Here is a 24,010-nt window from a genome sequence, read left to right as displayed (position 1 = left end):
TCTGGGGAAGGCATGCACTGAGAACACAAGAACCCCGGAAACACAAGGAAGAACAGGAGGAAACCACGGAACCAAGGAGAAAGTAAAGCTCAATTTCTGAGTCCCAAGCTATCAACAGAATTAAGAAGCCAGGAAGGCTACCCTTAAATGCACAATAATGGCAAAGAGATCTTCCATTAGTAAGCAAAGGGAAAAAAAAAAGTAGCTTTTGATGGAAGAATTTCACAGAGGCAAAAACAGCTTAACTCCAGAACTGGGAATTGACCCCAGCTGCCTCAGGCAAATAGGCCTAATGACTCCGGCAAAAACATACCTTTCCTCCACCACCATTAGGAGGTTGAAGTAGAGCCGACTGCAAATCATGAAGGATTTCTGTTTTCTGCACAGTCTTTGTGAAAAAGACTGTACCTCTTCCCAGGAGTAACACACTGCCCCCCCCCCCAACTCCTGGAAGCCCCTGGAGCCACAGCAACAGTAATGTAAAATGCTGAGAGAACAGTCACCCAAGATTCCTCCCAGGCCCCAGGACAGATGAGATTACTGAGATTATTGAGATGAGATTATTTAAGAAAAATAAAACCTGGAAGAGGCTAAGAAATGCATTTAGGTTTGCAAAATGAGTCTGTAGACAAAGCAGGACTTGAATTCAGGCTTTTTCTTTAGATAGCATCAGAACTGAGCTTGACTCCCAGTCCCTGGCTCAGCAGATGCTGTGTTCACTGTTCTCCAATGTTAGAGTCAGCCCAGGTCATGTTCTTGGCTGACTAGAATAGGGAAAGAAAAAATTGCCCTCAAGGCTTCAGGAAAAGACGAAGTCAAATTATTAAATGTAGAGCTCTTATGCTAAACGGGCCGGCTGCTTGTCCATCTTGCCAATCACATTTCTCAGCCAATCAAAATAAGTCACTGGATTTAAGAACCTAGCCATTTTAAGGTTTGACTGGAACCTGGATTCCATTTCCCCAACTTTCCGAATAAAAAACACTTAACAGGAGGAGAAGGATACAAAAGTAATGATAGCCAAGAAACATTTATTGAACATCTATGTACTCAGCACTATTCTAGGCACTAAGAATACTATAGTGAACAAGAACATTCCCACCCTCAGGAAGCTTATGTGATTATGTAATTAAAAATTGAGGATACTTTCAGGGTACCTGGGTGGCTTGATTGGTTGGGCGTCTGGTTCCTGATTTCGGCTCAGGTCATGATCTCAGGATCCTGGGATCAAGCCCCATGCTCAGCAAGGAGCCTGCTTAAGGATACTCCCTCCCTCTCCCTCTATCCCTCCCCACTCCCCTCCTCTCCTTCTCTCTCTTTCAAATAAATTAATAAATCTTTAAAAAAAATTTGAGGATATTTTCATGCTAGGAAGAGAATATGAAAAGTAATGTCTTTGGGGGAACAGATTAAATGAAGGAAATCAATAGCTGAGAATCACTTTCCATTTTTCTATGAATGGACCTGAGAAAATACAAATAAGTCAGGAGAAATTTTTAAATATTTTCATATAAATGAATACTATGGTAATATAATCCAACATTACTTCCTATATAACTAAATTTGAAGGCATCCTTACCTCAAAAGTAAACAGTGGTCTTTTTTTTTTTAAAGATTTTATTTATTTTTTAAAAGATTTTATTAATTTATTTGAGAGAACAAGCGCACAAGTGGGGGTAAGAGACGGAGAGGGAGAGAAAGAGACTCCCTGTCTGAGCAGGGAGCCCAAAACTGGGCTTGATCCCAGGATCCTGGTATCATGATCTGAGCTGAAGACAGATATCCCAAAAGTAAACAGTGATCTTAAAGCCTTGTTAAGTACGTGGCAGAAAAATCCCTTTATTGAATTACTGCCAGCTGATAAACACAAGGGGCAGAATATAACATATATTAAAAGCAATACTTTTATGTAACATTCACTGAACATTTGCTATACACCTGGCAGTGCTACCCACTTTTCCATACATCATCTTGTTTATTTCTCACAATAACACTATGAAGATAGGTACTATCATTAGCCCCATTTCACAAATCACAAAACTGAGGCTTAGAGAGGTTAAATGATTTGTTCATGTGGAAGATTCAAAATCAAATCAGTGGCCAAAGTCCATGCTCTCGCCACAATACACACTGCTTCTATAGAATAGGCATTTAAACCTCAGATACAGAAAAAATTCCTTTTTGTGTCCTCACATCTAGAAGGTCATAATTATAAACAGTTGATTCAGAAGAGAGAGAGAATGAATAAATTCAAATGAATCTGAGTCAGAACACAGTGACTCATGCTATACCTGTAGGCAAATTCCAGGATATCTGTGCCTCAACCTCCCTATCCATAAAAGGGGCTAACCTCACCAGAGCTAACCATTACTTGCCTCATGGAGGTCTGTTAATTAGTATTTATAAACTTAAACTTTTTATTTTGAGATAATTGTAGACCTACATGCAGTTGTAAGAAATAATAGTGAGAGAAGATCATCAGATGAAAGAGACAAGAAAAACCATAGTGTTATTATTGCTTTGATTCTAGAGCAAAGCACCAGAAATCAAGGATATGAGTTAAGTGCGCCATATGTGATTTGGGGCTTAAAAGGGGATCAGCTGAAATCCTTGTAGTGATGGAACTGCTCAGTATCTTGACTGTATCAATGGCAATATCCTGGTTGTTGGGGGAAGCTGGGTAAAGGGTATACATGATTTTTCACTCTCTTACTCACTATTATTTCTTACAAGTGCCTGTATATCTACAATTATGTCAAACTAAAAAGTTTAAAGGGAGGGGGCACTGGGGTGGTTCAGTCAATTAAGCATCTGCCTTCAGCTCAGGTCATGATCCCAGGGTCCTGGGATCAAGTCCCGCATCAAGCTCCTTGCTCAGCGGGAAGTCTGCTTCTCCCTCTCCCTCTCCCTCTTTCACTTTTCCTGCTTGTGCTCTCTACCTCTCTGACAAATAAATAAAATCTTTTAAAAAAATATATTTAAAATTAAAATTAAAATTTAATTTTAATTTTAAAAAAGGGAACACATGCTTCTTAACACACTTAACAAGTAAACAATAGTCTGGTCACAATCTCCTTCCCAATCCCTCCCATTCCCACCATGGAAACTCACTGCTTATATAAACATCTGGCCTTTTACAGTTATATAGGCATCCGGCAGTTTTTTCCCCCTGTATCAAAATGGGATTACGTATACTGCATATTACCCTGCAACCTACCTACTTCACCTATTACCACGGTATCATGGAGAGCTTAAAAAAAAAAATCTTTTTAAAAAGGGGGGGGGGGGTGCGTACCTGGATGGCTCAGTGGTTAAGCCTCTGCCTTCGGCTCAGGTTGTGATCTCAGGGTCCGGGGATGAAGCCCCGCATCAGGCTCCCTGCTCAGCGGGGAGCCTGCTTCCCCCCTCTCTCTACCTGCCTCTCTGCCTACTTGTGATCTCTCTCTGTCAAAGAAATAAATAAAATCTTTTTTTAAAAAAATCTTTAAGCACCAAGCAGAATGACAGGTATGGAATATTTTCTGCCTGGGACAATTCTGACAAATGTTCACTCTGCTAATGTACAGTAGCATTTAGTGAGAGTGACCACCAGAGTACAATACAGAAGTAGCATTCTAAAGAGACTGCACAAATGCAAGGTCTTCAGCAGCTATTCTAGGATCCCAGCCCCCTCTATGTCTCCTCCCTGGAACTATCCTGTAGGCCCAGAGAGGAAGAAAGGCTAAAAGATTTCTTTTCAGCAGAAAATTGCTAGAGGGGATAATTCTCCCACATAGTGAAGACACAGCAAACCAACTTCCTGAAAACATATTCCTCCTTCAAGGAGAAGTGCAAAATGTATTGTCGATAATTTGTTAAGACATCCATTTTTGTAATAATTACTACCACTTTATTGAGTGCTAATGTTTTATATAAGCTATCTCTAAAGCACCCTTCCATCCTTCTCCCGTTTTACGAAAACCTGGCTCCATGTGTAATTGCTTGCCCATGATCAAATAGTGAGTATGTGACAAAGTTGGTGTTCGAAGCTATGAAACTACTGCTCTTCCCACTTTATCAAAGGGTCTTTCTATATTATCTTTCTATATTATCACATGCCAACAGGAGACAGTCAATAAATTCAACACGTGTATTTAGGCAGATGCTATTTTCCACATATGTCTGCTGACTCTGAGCCAACATTTTTTTTCCATTTAGCATATTTGGGGGAAACTATACAATATGCCCAGCCCTATTATAGGAAACAGGGACAGAGAGGTTAAATAAACAAAAAACAGAACAGGCCTCCAACCTCCAAGAGCTTTCAGTCTCGTGAGTAGTAGTCTGCAACTACAGTATACTGTAACTATACAGCTCCCACACTGAAATGTGGGAACTACCCACAAGGAAGTACAAAGTGCTATGGGTTTGAAAAATCCAGCTATCCATCCAAAAGCAAATGATAATCTTTCACACTAGCTTCCTTACAAGTGTTCTTCGTTTCAATTCTGCCCTGATATACAACGTCCCTCCATACAAAACAATGCCTTGAGCATACTCAAAAGTATGAACAAAAGCTTGCCAGCTCATGTCAGCATAAAGCTTCTTCTCAAAAAATAATGCTGTAATTCTTTAAAATTTTGGCAATGAGGGGAGCCTGGGCAGCTCAGATGGTTAAGTGACTCTTGATCCTGTCAGCTCAGGTCTTGACTTCAGGGTCATGAATGAGTTCAAGCCCTGCATTGGGTTCTAAGTTGGGTATGAAGCCCACTTAAAAAAAAAAATTTTTTTTTTAATTTTGACAATGAAAATATCCTTAACCTTTTTGGTCAAATCATGAATGTACAGAGTTAAAAGTGAGTCAAGTTGTCATTTTGAACATAATATCTTAGAAGGTTAAATTCACCTGTCCCTTGTTACAAGCTTTACTAAGAGCAGCTCTAAGACAAAAGCCCAGGTTTCTCAATTCATTGTACGGGGTTCCTTTCCACGACTGCCTCTTTCTTTTAAGTCCACTAAAAATGAACTTAGCAAAGTAAAGGTTTTTCTCTCTCTTTTTTAAAGATTTTATTTATTTATTTGACAGAGAGAGAGTTCACAAGTAGGCAGAGAAGCAGGCAGGGGCGGGGAGAGCAGGCTTCTCGCTGAGGAGCTCGATCTGCGGACCCTGAGATCATGACCTGAGCCAAAGGCAGAGGCTTAACCCACTGAGCCACCCAGGCACCCCTCTCTTTTTTTTAAAGATTTTATTTGTTTATTTGAGAGAAAGAACAGGGTAGGGGTGTGGGCAGAGGGAGAAGGAGAAGGAGACTCCATACTGAGTAGGGAGCCCGATGTCGACCACACAGGGCTCAATCCAAGAACCCCAGGGTCACAACCTGAGGGGAAACCAGACACTTAATCAACTGAGTCACCCAGGCGCGCATGGTTTTTCTCTCTTCATCAATAATAGATGCATTCATGAATATATAAACATGCACAGTTTAAAGACTATCAAAAACAAACCTGCTAAACACCATGATGCGGTACATACAGAGGTAAAGGACTGCCTATCCTTGATATGGAAGAAGCTCTTCAAGCATTTGGAGGTGAAATGTCAATATATTCTTAAAAAAAAAAAAGCCATCAACATCATCATCATCATCATCTTACCAACAGCTAGCATTTTAGAGGTATCCACTACGAGCCAGGCAACTCACATGTTATTTCTGATCCTTAGAACCACTCTGGAAAGACAGGTGTTATCACTGCACTGAGTATTTGTGGCACCAGGCTGACAGAAGTATCCTCAAACCCAGGGGCTGAGCCAGAATTCCATCTAGAGTGTATGCTCTTTTCCCACTATCCTACACTCCTCAAGGACAGAATAACTGCACTGCACATGAGGCTGGGACACCAAGTCACTTCAAATTCTGACATAATTTCCTGACTGGCAGTTATATAATTTAGCCATCTTTTCAATCTTCAGGTTATTTTCAATAATCTTCTTTCATGATTCCTCAGTGGTCTTCCAGGTTTTCCTTCTTTTCTTGAACAAATATATATTTTTTCCAAATGGAATCTTATGTGAAAACACTAAAATATAAGAGATCAAAGAAGAGCTGCTCTGGTTTAAGCACAGTGGGAGAACCAAAGCTCTTCCTGACTCTCACAGCCACTCCTTGGGCACCTCCAAAGAACACACTTTGCTGGCTCAGTCAGTAAAACATAGGACTCTGGATCTCAGGGTCATGAGTTCAAGTTCCATGTGGGCAAGAAGTCTACTTAATTTTTATTAAAGATTTATTTATTTGAAGGGGGTGTCCGGCGTGCCTGCGCAAGCAGTGGGGAGGGGCACCCAGCTGAGCGTGGAGCCTGATCATGACTGCTAGCTCATGACCTGAGCCAAAACCAAAAGTCAGATGCTCAACTGACAGAGCCACCCAGGCACCCCAAGCCTACTTTAAAAAAAAAATTTTTTTTTAAAGATTTTATTTATTTACTTGACAGAAAGAGATCACAAGTAGGCAGAGAGGCAGGCAGAGAGAGAGAGGGAAGCAGGTCCCCTGCTGAGCAGAGAGCCGGATGCGGGGCTCGATCCCAGGACCCTGAGATCATGACCTGAGCTGAAGGCAGCGGCTTAACCCACTGAGCCACCCAGGCGCCCCCCAAAAAAATTTTTTTTTAATTAATTAAATTTTAAAAAGAAGTGACAGTATAAAAAATGAAAAACACTAGGGGCGCCTGGGTGGCTCAGTGGGTTAAAGCCTCTGTCTTCGGCTCAGGTCACGATCTCAGGGTCCTGGGACGGAGCCCCACATTGGGCTCTCTGCTCAGCAGGGAGTCTGCTTCCCTCTCGCTCTCTCTCTCTCTCTCTCTCTGCCTGCCTCTCTGCCTACTTGTGATCTCTGTCTGTCAAATAAATAAATAAATAATCTTAAAAAAAATCTGATGGGGCGCTTGGATGGCTCAGTGGGTTAAAGCCTCTGCCTTCAGCTCAGGTCATGATCCCAGGGTCCTGGGAGCTAGCCCCACATCGGGCTCTCTGCATTGCAAGGAGCCTGCTTCCCCCTCTCTCTCTGCCGGTCTCTGCCTACTTGTGATCTCTGTCTGTCAAAAAAATAAATAAAATCTTAAAAAAAAAATCTGAGTTGACATCTTTAAAAAAAAAAAAAGCCAAAGGGGCGCCTGGGTGGCTCAGTGGGTTAAAGCCTCTGCCTTCGGCTCGGGTCATGGTCCCAGGGTCCTGGGATTGAGCCCCACGTAGGGCTCTCTGCTCTGCGGGGAACCTGCTTCCTCCTCTCTCTGCCTGCCTCTCTGCCTGCTTATGATCTCTGTCTGTCAAATAAATAAAATCTTTAAGCTGAGCTGAAACCTTCTTCTCAAAAAAAAAGAAAGAAAGAAAGAAAAAGAAAAACACTAATTTAAAACAGAAGACTCTAACTTCTCCATCACAGCTTTGCTATTCACCATGTGTATAACCTTGGCAAGAAAAAGTTTCACTTTTTCCTGTCCTTTACAATAGAGGTATCACGACCCACTTTATATATTTGTTATAAATATTACAAAGAGAAACAAATACAAAATTCCCAGTACATGGTAAATATTCAAAAGTTGGCTCCCCTGCAGAGGTAACAGTTGTTGCCAATTCCAGAAAGCTCAATAAATACACTTGATGATATTTTTGGTAGCAGAGAAGTGAACAAGTAAATGCTCCCATACCTCAACTAAAATGAACACAATAAATCCATTAAACCTACCTACCAAGGTAATACCCCCTTCCAAGTTAGCTTCCCAGTCAATGACCCATGGAGCTCAAAACATGATTTTGATAATAGACAAGAGATCCCTTATGAGATACTTTAATGTAAACTCTAAGTGTCAGGTGAATGTGTTAACGTTCTCAGTACCTTAACTTTGGCATTTCCTGAGCTGAGCATTTAAACTGGCAACTTAATACTGCATTTAATGAGTATTTTTATGTTTATGTTCTACAACAGAATCTAATGTTTATTTGCCCAGCTTCTGGGCTTCTTTTTCTTCAAGCACTAAAAAACAAAAATACATTTATGTGTGTTCACCTTTACCTAAGCAATTTTAACCCAGCCCTTCCTAAATAGTCATTAAGAATCTACTACCTTAGTCTGTTACTGATAATATGTTCCCATCTCTACATGTATAACAGGAGACCAAATTATTTTTTACAGGAAAAGACTGTAAGTCCTAATCTAAACCTAGCCAACAATTCTCAAATCACACACTCTATGGAAGCTGCAGATGTTGGCTTTGATCCCTATGGCTTAGGAAGAATCACAACAGTCATACATCACACAGCTATGAAAAGACTTGTTTATGATAAAGAACACATCCCTAAGCATTCAACCCGGCAGCCAATAAGATTCAGAATACTAACCTTCCATTTTACCAGGAGACCTTCAGCAATTTACCTACTCTCTACTGATTATTTCTTCATAAAGAAAATGAAAATGTACTCATTACAATGCCAGAGATACCATTCTGATTAACCATCAAACAACTATGTACTGGGGCTACCAGGGACCTCAGCAAGTCATCTTTCTCATCTCCCTCATTCCTTAACAAGCCCATACCTCCATCATCCTAGAAAGATAGTTTCTAAGTCTTTGAAGAATGTATTTCATAACCTTCCTTGGTAGTAATCCAGTATCTTGTTGTCAGGAAGTTCTTTCTAATTTGTAGTCTATATTCCTTCTGCTGCACTAAAACACATTCCCTCTTGTTTTCCATGGAAAAAGAACATCTGCCTAATACTACCTGAACAATATTCCTTCAAGAGATTATAAAATATAGGAAGCCCATTTTAAAAAGCTTCATGTAAATGCAACATGGCTTTAAATGGGTCATCTTAGACAAAGAACATGATTAGGAGTCTTAAATTCCCAGTTCCATCACTGACTTGCTCCGAAGATAGGAAGTTAAAACCATGCAGATGCTGTACCTCAATTACTCCATCAGTAGAATGCAAATAATAAAATTGGTATGTTAGACGAATTCAGTTCCTCAAAAAGTTAAACATAAAGGAAAGAGAGTCTCAATCCCAATCTAAGGCTAGCCAGCAACTCTCAAATCACACACTCTGTGGAAGCTGCAGATGTTGGCTTGATCTCTATGGTCTGAGAAGAATCACAACAATAATACGTTACCAGATAGCCCTGCAATTACACTCCTGGGTAGATACCCAAAACAACTGAAAACAGGCACTCATACATGCATGTTTATAGTAGCTCTTTTTTTTTTTTAAAGATTTTATTTATTTATTTGACAGAGAGAGAGATCACAAGTAGGCAGAGAGGCAGACAGAGAGGAAGGGAAGCAGGCTCCCCGCTGGGCAGAGAGCCCAACATGGGGCTCAATACTAGGACGCTGGGATCATGACCTGAGCCAAAAGCAGAGGCTTTAACCCACTGAGCCACCCAGGCGCCCCTATAGTATTCATGACATCCAAAAGGTGGAAACAGTCCAAATGTTCATCAATGGATAAATGGACAGATTATTGGTATATACATACACAAAAGGTTACATACCATTATGATTCCATTTTTAAAATAGATTTTATTTATTTATTTGACAGAAAGAGAGAGAGAGAGCGCGCACAGCAGGGGAACAGCAGGCAGAGGGAGAGGGAAAAGCAGACTTGCCAAGCAGGGAGCCCAATGTGGGGCTCGATCCCAGGCATGACCTGAGCCGCAGGCAGACACCTAACCACTGAGCCACCCAGGTGCCCCTGTGATTCCATGTATATAAAATAGCCAGAATAGATCCATCCATAGATACAGAATGCAGATTACTCCTTTCCAGGGCTGGTGGAAGGAGGGAAATAAAAAGAAACCGCGTAACGGAAGAGGTTTTACTTTGGAATAATCAAAATGTTTTGGAACTAGGTAGCGGTGGTGGTTTCGTAACACTGTGAATGTACTAAACACGACTGAATTGTTCACTTTAAAATAGTTGACTTTGGCAGGGCACCTGTGTGGCTCAGTCGGTTAAGTGTCTAACTCTTGGTTTCAGCTCAGGTCATGACCTCAGGATGGTGAGATCGAGCCCCGTGTCCTCCTGCTCCACTGAGGAGTCTGCTTGAGATTTCCTTCCTCTCCCCTTCCTTGGTCCCTCCTCCCCCTACTTACAAGAGTGAGTGTGCTCTCTCTCTAAATAAATAAATAGAAATCTTTAAAAAAACAATGAAAATACATTTTAAAAATAAAATGGTTAATTTTGTGTTATGCGACTTTTACCTCAATAAATTTAATTATTTTTAAAAGATTTTACTTGTTTGACAGAGACAGCGAGAGAGGGAACACAAGCAAGGAAAGTGGGAGAGGGAGAAGCAGGCTCCCCACTGAGCAGGGAGTCCAATGCCAGGCCCAATCCCAGGACCCCAGCATCATGACCTGAGCTGAAGGCAGCCACTTAACGACTGAGCCACCCAAGCACCCCTACCTCAATAAACTTAAAAAAAAAAAAAAAAAAAATGCTAGAAAACTGATGGCAACAATAGCCATTAAATGTTTAACCCTTCCCAGGAAAGTCATCATATAAAATTCCAGGCAGACTGGTAGCAAAAATGTTTTCTATTATCTCAGTATAGTCTATTAGATTCTAAGCAAATAATATGTAAATGAGAAACAAATCAAAATAAAGTCTAGAATCACAGTTATACAGTATTCGGTATGACAATAAGAGCCAACAAATAAGCAAATGAGTAAAAAGATAAATAACCAAGCACATCAGCTAATTAACTATAGCCACAATGGCCATAGAAAGTAACAAGAAAAAATAAAGGTAAGGAATGAATTTTAAAAGCCAGTAATACCAAAATACAAAGATGCATTAGGTAGGGAGGTGAAAACAGAGAAGCTAATGATAGCAAAGTTAAAAAGGACATACACCCTTAAATTCCAAGGCCACATATAAAGACCATGAGAATCTCTACTCTTGCCATTTTGCAGTTATCCTCATTCCTTAACCTCTTTCTCCTTTAATCCAACCTCCTGCCAAGATACCAAGGCTAGGCCGTCAAGGAGAAAAATGTATTGTTCCTATTGTCATATCACTTCCTTTTAAAGTATTACTTTTTATGGGGAGACACACATGCTAACTACCAAAATGTAGAGACCACCTACTTCCTCCTTTCCCACTTTTTAAATTCACTTCAGTGTGGCTTCTGGCCCTATATCCCTCCAACACTGTCCTTTTTTTTTTTTTTTAAAGATTTTTTTTTTTTTTTTTTTTTAATTAGAGAGATTGATCGAGAGAGGACACAAGCCAGGGCAGAGGAAGAGGGAGAGGGAAGAGCAGACTCCCCTCTGAGCAGGGAGCCCCGATGTGGGACTAGATCCCAGCACCTTGTGATCACAATCCGAGCTGAAAGAAAATGTTTAACCTAACCAACTGAGCCATCCAGGCACCCCCAACACTGTTCTCGTTATGCTCATCAAATGATCTTTGTGTTACTAAATCCAAAATACACAGGCAATCACTTTCTTCTTGAACATGTTCCTCTCTGTTTCTGAGATTTCCTATTAAATGTCTTGTTGCTTGATTAGGAACACTCTCCTGTTAGTCTACACAACCATTCCCTTTAGGTAATCTTGGTGATTCTCCTTGAATGTAAACACCACCTGTCTACCAAGGGCATCTGGATTTACCACCAGGGCCCCTTCCAGCATCACTCAAAGGCTCCTTGCTTGATGTCTCCACTTGTATGTTCTCAACAGACAACTCACATTCAACATGACTAAAGTTGAGGTCTTCATTCTACTTTCCAACTCTAGTCAAAATCTGCTGCTTCTAAATTTGTTTCCATCTCAGAAATGGCAACTTCATCTACCCAGAGGCTCATGCCATAAATTTGGGAACAATACTAGACTCTTCCCTCCTCCCACATATCCAATCCATCATTAAGTCTTACCTGTCCTAATTCTAAAATATCTATTGCATCTTTAAAAACAAGAATAATAATAATAATAATAATAATAATAATAATAATAATGTCATCGTCTATGGACTCTTTCTACTTCCTTCCATCTCTACTGTCTAGAGCCTAATCCAAGACATGATCATCTTTTGCCTGGACCACAGTAAGACATCTTAACTATCATACTTCTCCCAATTCTCTTCCAAATTTTCCACAATTTCCAAAATTTTTTCCACAAATTTCTAATATTTTCCACAATGTACCTAGAGCAATTTAAAAAATCATGTACTAGGTCATAACACTCATGCTTAAAATCTTCCAAGGCTTCCAGTTTTACTTAGGAAAAAAAGCCAAAATCCTTAACACAGTCGTCCCTATGTCTCTATCCTCATCCTAATGCCCATCTCCTTCCTTCCCCACTGCTCACTGTATTCCAGCCACACCAATCTTCTTTCAGTTTCTCCAATGTGTCGAGTTCCTTTCCACCTTAAATCTTTCATACATGCATATTCCCTTTACTTTCCCCTTTCACCCTTCTAGTCTCTGCTTAAATATCACTTCTTCAGAGAAACCCTCCTCAAAGCTCCAATATAATTCAAGCTCCTCTACTATGATCTCTTTTTTACTTTTTGATCATAAGACTTGATACACTTTGCAATTATACAGTTATTGATGTATTTTTTGTTTATATAAGGGCATGGACAGTGTTTATTTTTTTAAAGATGTTATTTATTTATTTGACAGAGATCACAAGTAGGCAGAGAGGCAGGCAGAGAGAGAGGGGGGGAAGCAGGCTCCCCACCGAGCAGGGAGCCTGATGTGGGGCTCGATCCCAGGACCCCAAGATGACCTGAGCTGAAGGCAGAGGCTTAACCCACTGAGCCACCCAGGTGCCCCAACAGTGTCTATTTTTATCACTCTAGTCTTCGTAAAGTGGTAGTAGTTTAGAGAGTTTAGAATTGTTTAAAGTAGTTTAGAATCAGTATAATTTAGGGATTAAGAGCAAGAGACTATGGAGCCAGACTGCTTAGATTCCAATCTTGGTGCTGCCACTAACTAGCTCGAAGACCTTGGACAAACTGCTTAACCTACCTGTGCCACATCTCCAAATCTATGAAATGGGGATAATAAAAGTACCCACACCACAAAACTGTTGGAAGAATAAAAAGAATCAATGATAAAGCATGTGGTATGGTACCTGGCACAAAGCACTTCAATAAGCACTGGTTCTGATCAGCTCTTATTATGATATCCACAATACTTAACACAGTGGTGGACATTCAATAAACATTTACTGAATGAATGAATGAATAAAACAAGAATCCACTATAATCGGGCGCCTGGGTGGCTCAGTGGGTTAAAGCCTCTGCCTTTGGCTCAGGTCATGATCCCAGGGTCCTGGGATCGAGCCCCGCATCGGGCTCTCTGCTCAGCAGAGAGCCTGCTTCCCTTCCTCTCTCTGCCTGCCTGCCTACTTGTGATCTCTGTCAAATAAATAAATAAAAATCTTTAATAAAAAAAAAAAGAATCCACTATAATCATTAAGTAGGTTTTTAAAATGACAGAGCAGGAATATTACAGAGACATCAGAGAGGAAAACAAAAATAGTTAAGACAAAAACGGAAGCCACCCACAACTTAAAATGGCATGAAGGGACAGGAGTAATAAAAAAGCTAACTCCATTGGATTCCCAGTCTTCCCCACTATATGTAACATATATTGCCTCTTCCAGAAGTTTACCTAAAGTGATTGGGTAGCTTTGATTTTTCCCTAAATATCACTTTATTCTGTGCCTTCAGTCAACTTCTTCCAAATACTTCAAGCACTAATCACAGTTCAAATAGATGGTAAAATTTAGATGCTAAAAATTTTCTACCTGTTTTGCAAAGAAATGTTCTTCTGTTCCTAAAATAGTCTGGCCTGTTTTACCACACATATTACAGAATCCTCAAAATCTTGCCATTTCTCTTCTATTTGGAATTCTTTCAGACACTGTTGCTTTCTAGGTTTCTCTTTCCCAGTAAAGATGCATCCTGTAATTTGAAACACACTGAGAGAAAGGAAGGACAAATATGTTGCTTTAAATTCTTATTCCCTATTCAAATTTTTTCAAAAGATACTAAACTTCAATCTAAGCATTACTATTATTTGTTCTTGTTTGGAGGAACATATAATCTTTATCATGCTACAATAATAATACTGAAAATGACAACAGCTGTCATATATAGCGCTATCTGCTGTTCTAAATGCTTTACATATATTAACTCATTCAGTTCTCACAACCGTATGGTATTCTACACATGAGGAAAGGCACAGATAGGTTAAGTAACTTGCCCAAGTTGCAGAGCTAGTAAATAGTGCTCCTGGGGGGGCGCCTGGGTGGCTCAGTGGGTTAAGCCGCTGCCTTCGGCTCAGGTCATGATCTCAGGGTCCTGGGATCGAGTCCCGCATCGGGCTCTCTGCTCAGCGGAGAGCCTGCTTCCCTTCCTCTCTCTCTGCCTGCCTCTCTTGTGATTTCTCTCTGTCAAATAAATAAATAAATAAATCTTAAAAAAAAAAAAAAATAGTCCTCCTGGGATTTGGACTCAGACCGCTTGATTCTAAGAATCAGTGCCACTAGACTGTTATTCAAGAGTTGGGAAAGACATGTTTTTCTACCCTATTTTCACTGGTCAGCTAGACTGAACTACTCCAATTCTCTCCCCAAATCAACAGGCATATTAATCCTGTGCAACTCAGCAAAATCTCAAATGTTTCATGTCATAAACATACACACCTAAAACAAAGTAATTTTAGTTCATGGGAGAGTGAATAAATATCCTGGGCAGCAGAAATAAATATATGATGAAATCATGAAATGTGAAATTTGCCTCAGTTAATTCTACAGATAGAAATATAATTCCAATTAGCAACAATAAAAAAAAAAAACTACAAAATACTTGTAATATCTTGGAAGAAAGGTACCAAACAAGACTTTATTATTGTATTGTATATATTGCATTATACACTGTATTATTGTTTACATATACTCACCAATAGCCTACACATTCCCTCTCAATTTTAAGACAATCTTTCTAAGTTTTTCCCCTCATATAAGGCGTAGAACTTCAGCTTAGTCCCTGCTACAAATAAACCTGAAGGCATGTATCCAGTGTTCAAATCATTGAACTCAACTAGAACAATTATTTTGGAAAAAATTAATAAATGAGAACCAAATAAACTCAGATCACATTAGAAGCAAAAAAAAAAAAAAAAAAAAAAAAACCTCATTAGCCGAGCTAGCTGGACATTTCTAAGCCACAGTCATCCTTTATTACACCAAACCCAGTGTCACAAGACAAGGAGTAACAAATATTGCCAGTAGCAATCTTAAATGAAGACTTCCATTTTGACGGCACCAAGACAACCTTAATTTACTGAATCATGACATGCTGTGATTGCAACTTTTTGAGGGCATTAAGGATGCCATAACCAACGAATCTAATCCCTGTAAACACCCAGTGCCCTCCTCACTCCTCATCTGTCAGCCCCCATTTGTTTCTTTCAGAGCACAGCCTAAATTTCAATTATTTAGCAGGTACCTAGTCAACTCTGCTCCCCACTGGAATACACTTGGTAAGAGCAAGGACACTCATGTCTACCTTTGTATCCCAGCATCTAATGAGCATTCAATAAATATTTGCTAGATGAACAAAAGTCTGAAAAGGTAAGGGTTGAAGAAGAGTCACAATCCGGGCGCCTGGGTGGCTCAGTCGATTAAGTATCTGCCTTCACCCCAGGTCATGATCCCAGGATCCTGGGATTGAGCCCCACATTGGGCTCCCTCCTCAGTGGGGAGTCTGTGTCTCCATCTGCTGCTTCCTCTGCTTGTGCTCTCTCTCTCTCTCAGATAAATAAATAAAATCTTTAAACAAACAAATGAAAACAAAAACAAAAAAAGAAAGAAAAGAAAAAGTCACAATCAAGAAATAGTTCCCACAGGTCTGTGAGGAACATACTACCTTAGGAAACAACGTAAGAACAGTACTCATTGAAGAAATGAACAAGTTTGGGTGGAGAAGTAGAGATTATCAACCCCAAGAAGAGACAGAGAACAAAATGGAAAAGATACTAATCTACAGATGCACAGGCAAGACTAACTGGAAGAGAGGGGGTAAATATTCTCAGGCTCACCTCATAAACATGCGGCCCTAAAACCTGTCTTTCACTAGCACTTCCAGGTGCTCATGCCTTTCCACCTGCATGTTAGTAAGCTCCTCCCATGCTGTTTTAACGTTTGTCACCTCTATCCTCCATGACTATCAGGCAGAATGCTGATAGTCCAAGAACCTAGATGACATCTACTCGTTGTTGCTGTAAGATAGCACAGCAGTTAACATGTGAACAGCACTTTATCTTTTTTAAAGCAGCTTCATGTACTTTTTCTCAACTGAAGTATTATGACAGAAGTATATGCTTTCCCATTCTTTAAATACAGATTCAAAAAAGACTCAAAGCTTTGGATTTAAATACCAGCTCTGCTACATACTTGCTGTGTGATCTTGGTCAAATTATTTACATTCTCTGAGTTCAGTATCCACTGGGAAAATAATATCCACCTTAAAGAACTGCTACAAGTATTGAATGAGATAATATATGTAAAGAACATGACAAGGCAAATGCTCAATAAAGGGCAGTAACCTTCCCTATGGCCTCCTTAAATAATTTGAACAGGATTTCTCAGCTAAGGAAGCTCATGAGCCTAGGACTTAAACCCAGGTCTCCTGATTCCTTAATCTGTTTTCTTCTTACATCACTCTGGCAGACTGCCATACTACTGGGCATATAAATATATTCTGACAATAACTGATTAACAAAATCTTTATCTGTCAATAACTAATTTTAGCTTTGCAAAAAGGGAAAAAATAGACCAAATTAATTAGAGGGAAGAAGGGATTTGAAAATATAAAATATAAATTACCCCCAAACCACAGGATAGGTTGTATCATAGTAATTCTGTACAAACAGAAATTATAACAAGAAACAAAAGTTCTCTCTGGGGTTATGAGAAACAATTAGAGAAAGAAACAAGAATGACCATGATCAAAGGAACTTAAGGGTTTTGCATGTTGTTTTGTTTTGTTTTTTTGGTAAACCAAACCACTGGACAAAAAGATCTGCATCTCATTCCAAGATAACTCTATCAAGGCCGAGACACATCTTTAAAAAAAGAGAGCTCAGGTGCCTGGATGACTAAGTCAGTTTGAGCATCCAACTCTTAGTTTTGGCTCAGGTCATGGGCTCAGGGTTGGGAGTTCAAGTCCCATGTGGTGGGGCTCCACACTCAGTGGGAAGTCTGCTTGAGATTTTCTTCCTCTCCCTGACCCCCTCCTCCATGAGTGTGCACTCTCTCTCAAATAAATACATAAATCTTTAAACATAAATTTTTAAAAATTTAAAAATGGATACCTGGGTGGCTTAATCTGTTAAGCATCTGCCTTAGGCTCAGGTCATGATCCCGGGGTCCTGGGATAGAGCCTCACATCAGACTCCTTGGTCAGCAGGGAGCCTGCCCCTCCCTCTGCCTGCTGCTCCTCCCTGCTTGTGTGCACCCCCACTTGCCCTCTCTGACAAATAAATAAATAAATAAAATCTTCTAAAAATTTGTTTAAAAAATTAAAAAATAGAGACCTCAGTGTGCTAACAATAAAACTTTTTTTCCAATTCCTCTCAGGGAGGATAAACGGGACTAGTGAGATAAGGTGTCAACAAAAACTATCAGGGGCGCCTGGGTGGCTCAGCGGGTTAAAGCCTCTGCCTTCAGCTCCGGTCATGATCCCAGGGTCCTGGGATCGAGCCCTGCATCGGGCTCTCTGCTTAGCTGGGAGCCTGCTTCCTCCTCTCTCTCTCTCTGCCTGCCTCTCTGCCTACTTGTAATCTCTATCTGTCAAATAAATAAATCTTTAAAAAACAAAAACAAACAAACAAACAAAAAAACTATCAACATTCATGAAGACCCTTGAAGATCATAAATGTTTGGATTCAGTATTAATAAAGAGCAGAAAGGGGCATGATCAAAAAATAAAAGTTTTGGGGCACCTGGCTAGTTCAGCCAGTAGAACATGCAATTCTTGATCTCAGGATCATGAATTCGAGCCCCACACTGGATGCAGATCTTACTTTAAAAAAAAGAAAAGAATAAAAGTTTCGTAAGTTTCCTAACATGTGTTGAAAATATTTTGAGAATTATACAGTATATGGGCGCCTGAATGGCTCAGTGGGTTAAAGCCTCTGCCTTTGGCTCAGGTCATGATCCAGGGGTTCTGGGATCGAGTCCTGCATCGGGCTCTCTGCTTAGCGGGGAGCCTGCTTCCTCTTCTCTCTGCCTGCCTCTCTGCCTACTTGTGATCTCTGTCTGTCAAATAAATAAATAAAGTCTTAAAAAAAAAAAGAATTATGCAGTATAAAAAGAAGTTATTACAGTTAATAAAAATAACCAATTGTTTTCAAATGACATATATAACTAAGCTTTTCCAAGAGACAGACAAAACGCCTTCCAGGAATAAGTTCTAGAAGATATTCAAAGAAGTTCACTTCTTTCATAATCCCCAAGAACTTTCTCACTAAAAGAGAAGACAGAACAATTAAGTCATATTCTGAACCCATAAATTTCTGAAAAGAAATACCAGAAGAGAGCCTGATCTGACACTGACAGAATAGCACAAGATTTAACCAAAAAAGGTAAATAGTGGAGTGAATTTCTCTCATAAAACAGGACAGAAGCTGATCAGCTCTATCCCTATAACTCTACCACCAGCACCACAACCAAATTTCTTGTCTTCTTCAATCCAGCTTAAACCTCTGCTAATTATTTCCTACAGAAACATAACAAAATGTTCCGAACATTTTTTGTGACACTCATAGCAAACTCCATCTACTATTTAGCATTAATTAGGAGCTGCTGCAATATACACTAACTATAAATTCTATGCAGAATCAATCCCCAGGAGATAATGTCACTTCCTTCTCTAAATTCTTTGTTCTGTTATAAATTTCTCTCCTACCACAAAAACTTTTCTAGAGAGCACACATTCTTAGCCTAACTTCCCAATGTAGACTCGCCACAGTCTGGTGGCTCTTCATTAAACCCTTTCTGGAAGTACCGAGGTCCTGATATCTAGGAAATCACTCATAATCAAGGGCCCTACATTTAAATACTGCTGACCTCAAAAAAAAAAAAAAATTAGAGGAACAATAATCTTTCCAAAACTCACCAGAATTCTAAAATTGTTTTTTAAAAAAAATAAACCTGTATAGTTTCAATCTAAGAACTAGAAATTTAGTCTATTTTCTTTCTTTTTTAAAAATATTTTATTTATTTGACAGAGAGAAATCACAACTAGGCAGAGAGGCAGGCAGAGAGGAGGAAGCAGGCTCCCCGTGGAGCAGAGAGCCCGACACGGGGCTCGATCCCAGGACCCCGGGATCATGACCTGAGCCGAAGGCAGAGGCTTTAACCCACTGAGCCACCCAGGCGCCCCTAGTCTATTTTCTCTTAAAACCACTGTCCTACTGATTCTACATACTATGGAAATACTTCTTCAACCTAGAATGACCTCTAGTCTGAATATTTTTTTTCAACAAAGAAGCTACACAAATTAGGATGGAGACACTGAATCCAATGAAAATAAAATGAATAAGAACACTTAGTCCCCAAAGTTTCCAAGTTAGGAGAAAAAAGGAAAACACAATGGAGCTGTCAGAATTTTAACTTTCTATTTAAATATATCAATATTTGAATGATTCTTACATACAACCTGTTTAACTCTAGTACATGCATAACTAAACCACTAATCAAATATAACAAAACCATTCCAAAGGCAACTCCTTGGGTTTCTTCTGGATTCTTCCTAGAAAGCAAACTCTCAAGACAAATATCTCATTTCAAAATCTTGACCATCCTGTCGGACATTAACCACTTAACACCATAGTTGGAAGACTTTCACTGAGAATAAGCTGAGGGGAGAAGAAATAAGTATCAACCAGAAAGCAAACTGGACAGCAAATGAAATTTTCTATCAAGAAACAAAACTGTCATTACTATTCTCACGAAAATGATGCAGACTTTGACAAGCAAAACCAGCATGCTCTCTTTACTTATGAAGTACCAGTGACAGAATCTGATTACCTAGGTAGGAAGGATCACAAACAACAAGTCACTGTGTGCATAAAGGGACAGGTAAACAGAAAAACAACAACAACAAAAAGCGAACTTGTAAATGACAAAAAGCAGACTTAAGGTGCATTTAAAAATCTGCTGGGGACATGGGGAAAAATCAAGTACCAGAGCTCAGTCTCGGTTTCCCTACCCCAAAAAAGCAAGAACATGACACTTCGCTCAGAGTAACCAGGGGGCCATGTTCCACTTGCCTCCACCTATTCAAAGGTCCCTTCAAAGGCCGGACTCAGAGGGGGTCCCCAGCCAATTGAGTCATGACACCCGGAGCCTTGGGGGTGGGGAGGCGGGAGGAGAAACGGAGGGTCAAAGCGCGTAAAGCTCTATCTGTTCCTGGAAAGCGATTTTCCCCCCACACTAGGGGTGCCAACACCCGCCCAAGACCCAACACCCCCACCCTACCGAACCGCGCAGAGCAGCCCCAGCATCTCTCCCTCTTTCCGGCCTCTCCCTCAGTTCCCCGCCGCCTCTACGACCGCGCCCCCGAACGCAACCGGGTAGCTCCTCCTCCGGCCGTGTCTGTGCTGGCGACCCGCCCGCCCACCCGCCGGCGCCAGGGTCTTCTCAACCCGCCGGCAGAAGGATGCCGGGCCGGGCCTCCCAGGCTCCTCCCGGGCCTACCTGCAAGACGGGCGGGGGGTCCGTCTGCAGCCCAGCGGGGGGACTCAGCCACCGACAGGAATAAGAGGCAGGCAGGAAGCAAGGGGTCCGCTCTACCGCTCTACTGCGGGAGAAAGCAGCCTGAGCGAGGGGCCTCGCGGTTAAGTCAGCCTTCGACCCGGCGCCGCCACCGCTCAGGAGACATCAAGCAAGAAGACGGCGCAAAAGAACACCGAATACACGAACGACCCAGACATCATAGGAAGAGTGCCCAAGCAGTCGTTCAAGGAAGTCCAGCCGAGCGCCGAAAAACAGCTCAGGCCAACTCTAGGTCCGACTCCCGTCTAAGGCATGAATAAACAAACCCAGATCATAAGCCATGGAGTAAAGTAGCCGGTGCTTCTGCCATTTTCTGTGGTTGCCCGCTAAATTGTTTAGAGCACCGAAGTTTTTCTTGGGTGTTGAAGATCAAGTCATAGCACAATAATACTTGGCAGTTCAGCGACTACGTTATGGACTCCTAACTGAGCAAATGTGACTCTTAGTTTCCTCACGGACAGCGAGGTAAATTAAAGTAAATATACATATATATGACAGAGGCAGAAAGAGATAGTGAGGGAGAATCCAGACTGAGAAACAAAGTGAGTAATCGCTGTTAAAGCTCTACTTTGGCAAAGCATAGCAAAGAGTAGCTGGGAAAATTCAGGGGGTTGTAGGCAGAACTTAAGGCAGGGGGAAAAAAGTACACACATGCTTTAAAATTTTATTCCAAAGGCCTGGAACCACAGGTGTGCATTTTACATAATGATAAAAATTCTTGGGTCAGGACCTGACAAAGCTGACATTTTCATCCTCACCCACCTTCTGAAGTCTCTTAGTAGACAAACTAATATGCTCAGCACAAATGTGGATTAATCCATGCATCCTAGGTCAATTCAGTAAATCACATAGATCACTCCTTTTATGGATTACCAAGTGTGGGCAACAATACAGTCTACCCTACCCCCTCCTAAGGAGAGAGAGAGGAGACTTGGACCCTAAAGGTGAAAAAAAAGAAGTTAAGATAATCCCAGGCCTTAAGGAGCCCATAATCTAATCAAAGTGAAAGACCTCATCTTTGGGGCACCTAGGTGACTCAGTCGGTTAAGCTCCTGCCTTTGGCTCGGGTCATGATCCCAGGGTCCTAGGATAGAGCCCAGGGATAGAGCCTCAAAACGGGTTCCCTGCTCAGCGGGAGCCTGCTTCTCCCTCTCCGTCTGCCATTCCCCATGCTTGTGCTCTCTCTCTCTCTCTCTGTCAAATAAATAAAATCTTTTTTAAAAATCACATCTTTAGGGCGCCTGGGTGGCTCAGTGGGTTAAGCCTCTGCCTTCAGCTCAGGTCATGATCTCAGAGTCCTGGGATCGAGTCCCGCATCAGGCTCTCTGCTCAGCAGGGAGCCTGCTTCCTCCTCTCTCTGTCTCTGCCTGCCTCTCTGCCTACTTGTGATCTCTGTCAAATAAAAAAAAAATTATTAAAAGTACAATTTATTTTAAAAAAATCACATCTTTACAACATTAGCTTTACTTACAATTTATTATAATTTTTAAAAATCGCCTTCTTTAAGTCTGTAACAATATCTAGGGACAACTCATACATATAATACAGGATAAAACCAGCAGCCATAATATGAGGACAGAACACTGCACTTTTGTCGTCTACTGCCGTTTGAAGGGAATTAAAAACGAGTAAACATTATAGAAAATTTACAAAAGTTTTAAAAAAGAAAGAATTTAATAATCTGCTTCCAAAATACAAAGTTTTAATTTGTTCTTGTTCCCATTGAAAATATGTAATGTTTTAAAGTTTAAGCAGAGATACAACATTGTTATTATTTTGCATTATATCATTTCCCTATTAAATCTTTAACAGTTACTTTTAACAACTGCACAATATTCCATTGAGAGGATATACTGACCTTGCTTCCCATTGTTGCATATGCATGTTGCTTCCAAACATTTTCTGTGTAATAGGTATTGCTGCTTTTGGAAAGAGGCAGGTGTAATCTTTTTATTGATGATTAAGACCTATTGCACATAAAAAGAATAAGGAAGGAAGCAAGGTTGAGATTTATTTCTCTGCCACATAAAAGAAATCCAGAAATGCACAGCCTAGGGTAAGGTGTGGCCGTTTGTTGTCAGGGACCAGGCTTCCCATCTTGTTGCTCTGACATCTTCAACAAGTGGCTTTCATCTCAGGTCCAAGACAGCTGTACAAGCTCTAGCCACAAGGTCAACATTCCAACCAGCAGGAAGCTGAAAGGAGAAAGGCATGTCTCCCACCATAAAGACGTATCTTGAAAATAGCACAGGACATTCCCACTTATATTCCACTGGCCAGAATTTAGTCACATAGCCACACCTAACTGGGAATTAGTGTTTATCCTGGCCAGTTCGCAAAGTCAGGGGCCAAAGAATACTAAGTGCCAACTAAATAAGTCACCTCCGCCACATTCCTGAAGCCAGATGAGAAGCAGCAAATAGACTTTCCTTTGCTGTCACCCGGGGCTGAGTTTCTATTCCCAGAAAACATGTTTTAGAGAAGCTTCCTTCTTAGAAAAGGCTTGTGGGGCATAAGGATCTAAAGCTACAGCCCTAATTCAAACTTGACCCAAATAACAACATCATTTTGAAAGCTTGATTTCAGTGAAAAAACTAAAGAAACCAATTTCAAGGCTACAAGAAATTTTCAGTCTTTCAAAAATTAGAGACTTTTATTTTGGGAAAAAACACTGGAATTTTATGCAAATAGAAATCAGGGGCACCTGGGCAGCTCAATGGGTTAAGTGTCTGCCTTTGCCTCTGGTCTTGGCTCCATGGTCCTGGAATCAAGCCCTGCACTGGGCTCCCTACTCAGCAGGGAGCCTGCTTCTCCCTCTTCCTCTGCCATTCCCCCTGCTTGTGCTCATGTGCTCTGTCAAATAAATGGATAAAAATCTTAAAAAAAAAAAAATCTAAGATCATCACCTAAAAATGGAGATATTTGAGAAGCCGAGGCTTAACTGCTCTGTGAAACCATGGGAAAGATGGCTTATTCTGCAGGCAGAGTTGCATCTCTATAGATAGATTTCCCTAGAGAACTGTTTCTTTACAAGTGTGGATTTAAGCTTCAGTGTGACAGTAAACTACTGCTTGCTCTTATGGGAGTCAATTTGGACAGAAGAGTAGATTACAAGAGATCAGGAATTGAAATCCTCAAACCTACAGGAAATCTCCTCACACTGGAGAAAGACTTAAAAAGAAAGA

General features: G+C 40.7%; 1 protein-coding gene across 7 annotated transcripts in view; it reads right to left on the bottom strand.

Moving 5' to 3' along the window:
- AMBRA1 (autophagy and beclin 1 regulator 1) overlaps window positions 1-20,954 on the bottom strand; it is a 178,674-nt gene extending 157,720 nt beyond the window's left edge. For 3 of the 7 annotated variants that reach the window (XM_046015994.1, XM_046015996.1, XM_046015997.1), the window contains exon 1: window positions 20,748-20,954. The gene's annotated coding sequence lies outside the window, so the exon portion shown is untranslated. Of the gene's footprint in view, window positions 1-20,528; window positions 20,578-20,747 lie in introns of those variants that run through there. The other 4 variants (XM_046015999.1, XM_046016000.1, XM_046015998.1 and 1 more) reach the window with 3 other exon arrangements.
- Between the last annotated feature and the right edge of the window lie 3,056 nt (window positions 20,955-24,010).

Source organism: Meles meles, chromosome 8, assembly GCF_922984935.1.
Source record: "Meles meles chromosome 8, mMelMel3.1 paternal haplotype, whole genome shotgun sequence".
In the NCBI taxonomy this organism is placed as follows: domain Eukaryota; kingdom Metazoa; phylum Chordata; class Mammalia; order Carnivora; family Mustelidae; genus Meles; species Meles meles.
The sequence above is the reverse complement of the archived record's forward strand: the minus strand, read 5'-3'. Positions and strand labels throughout refer to the sequence as shown.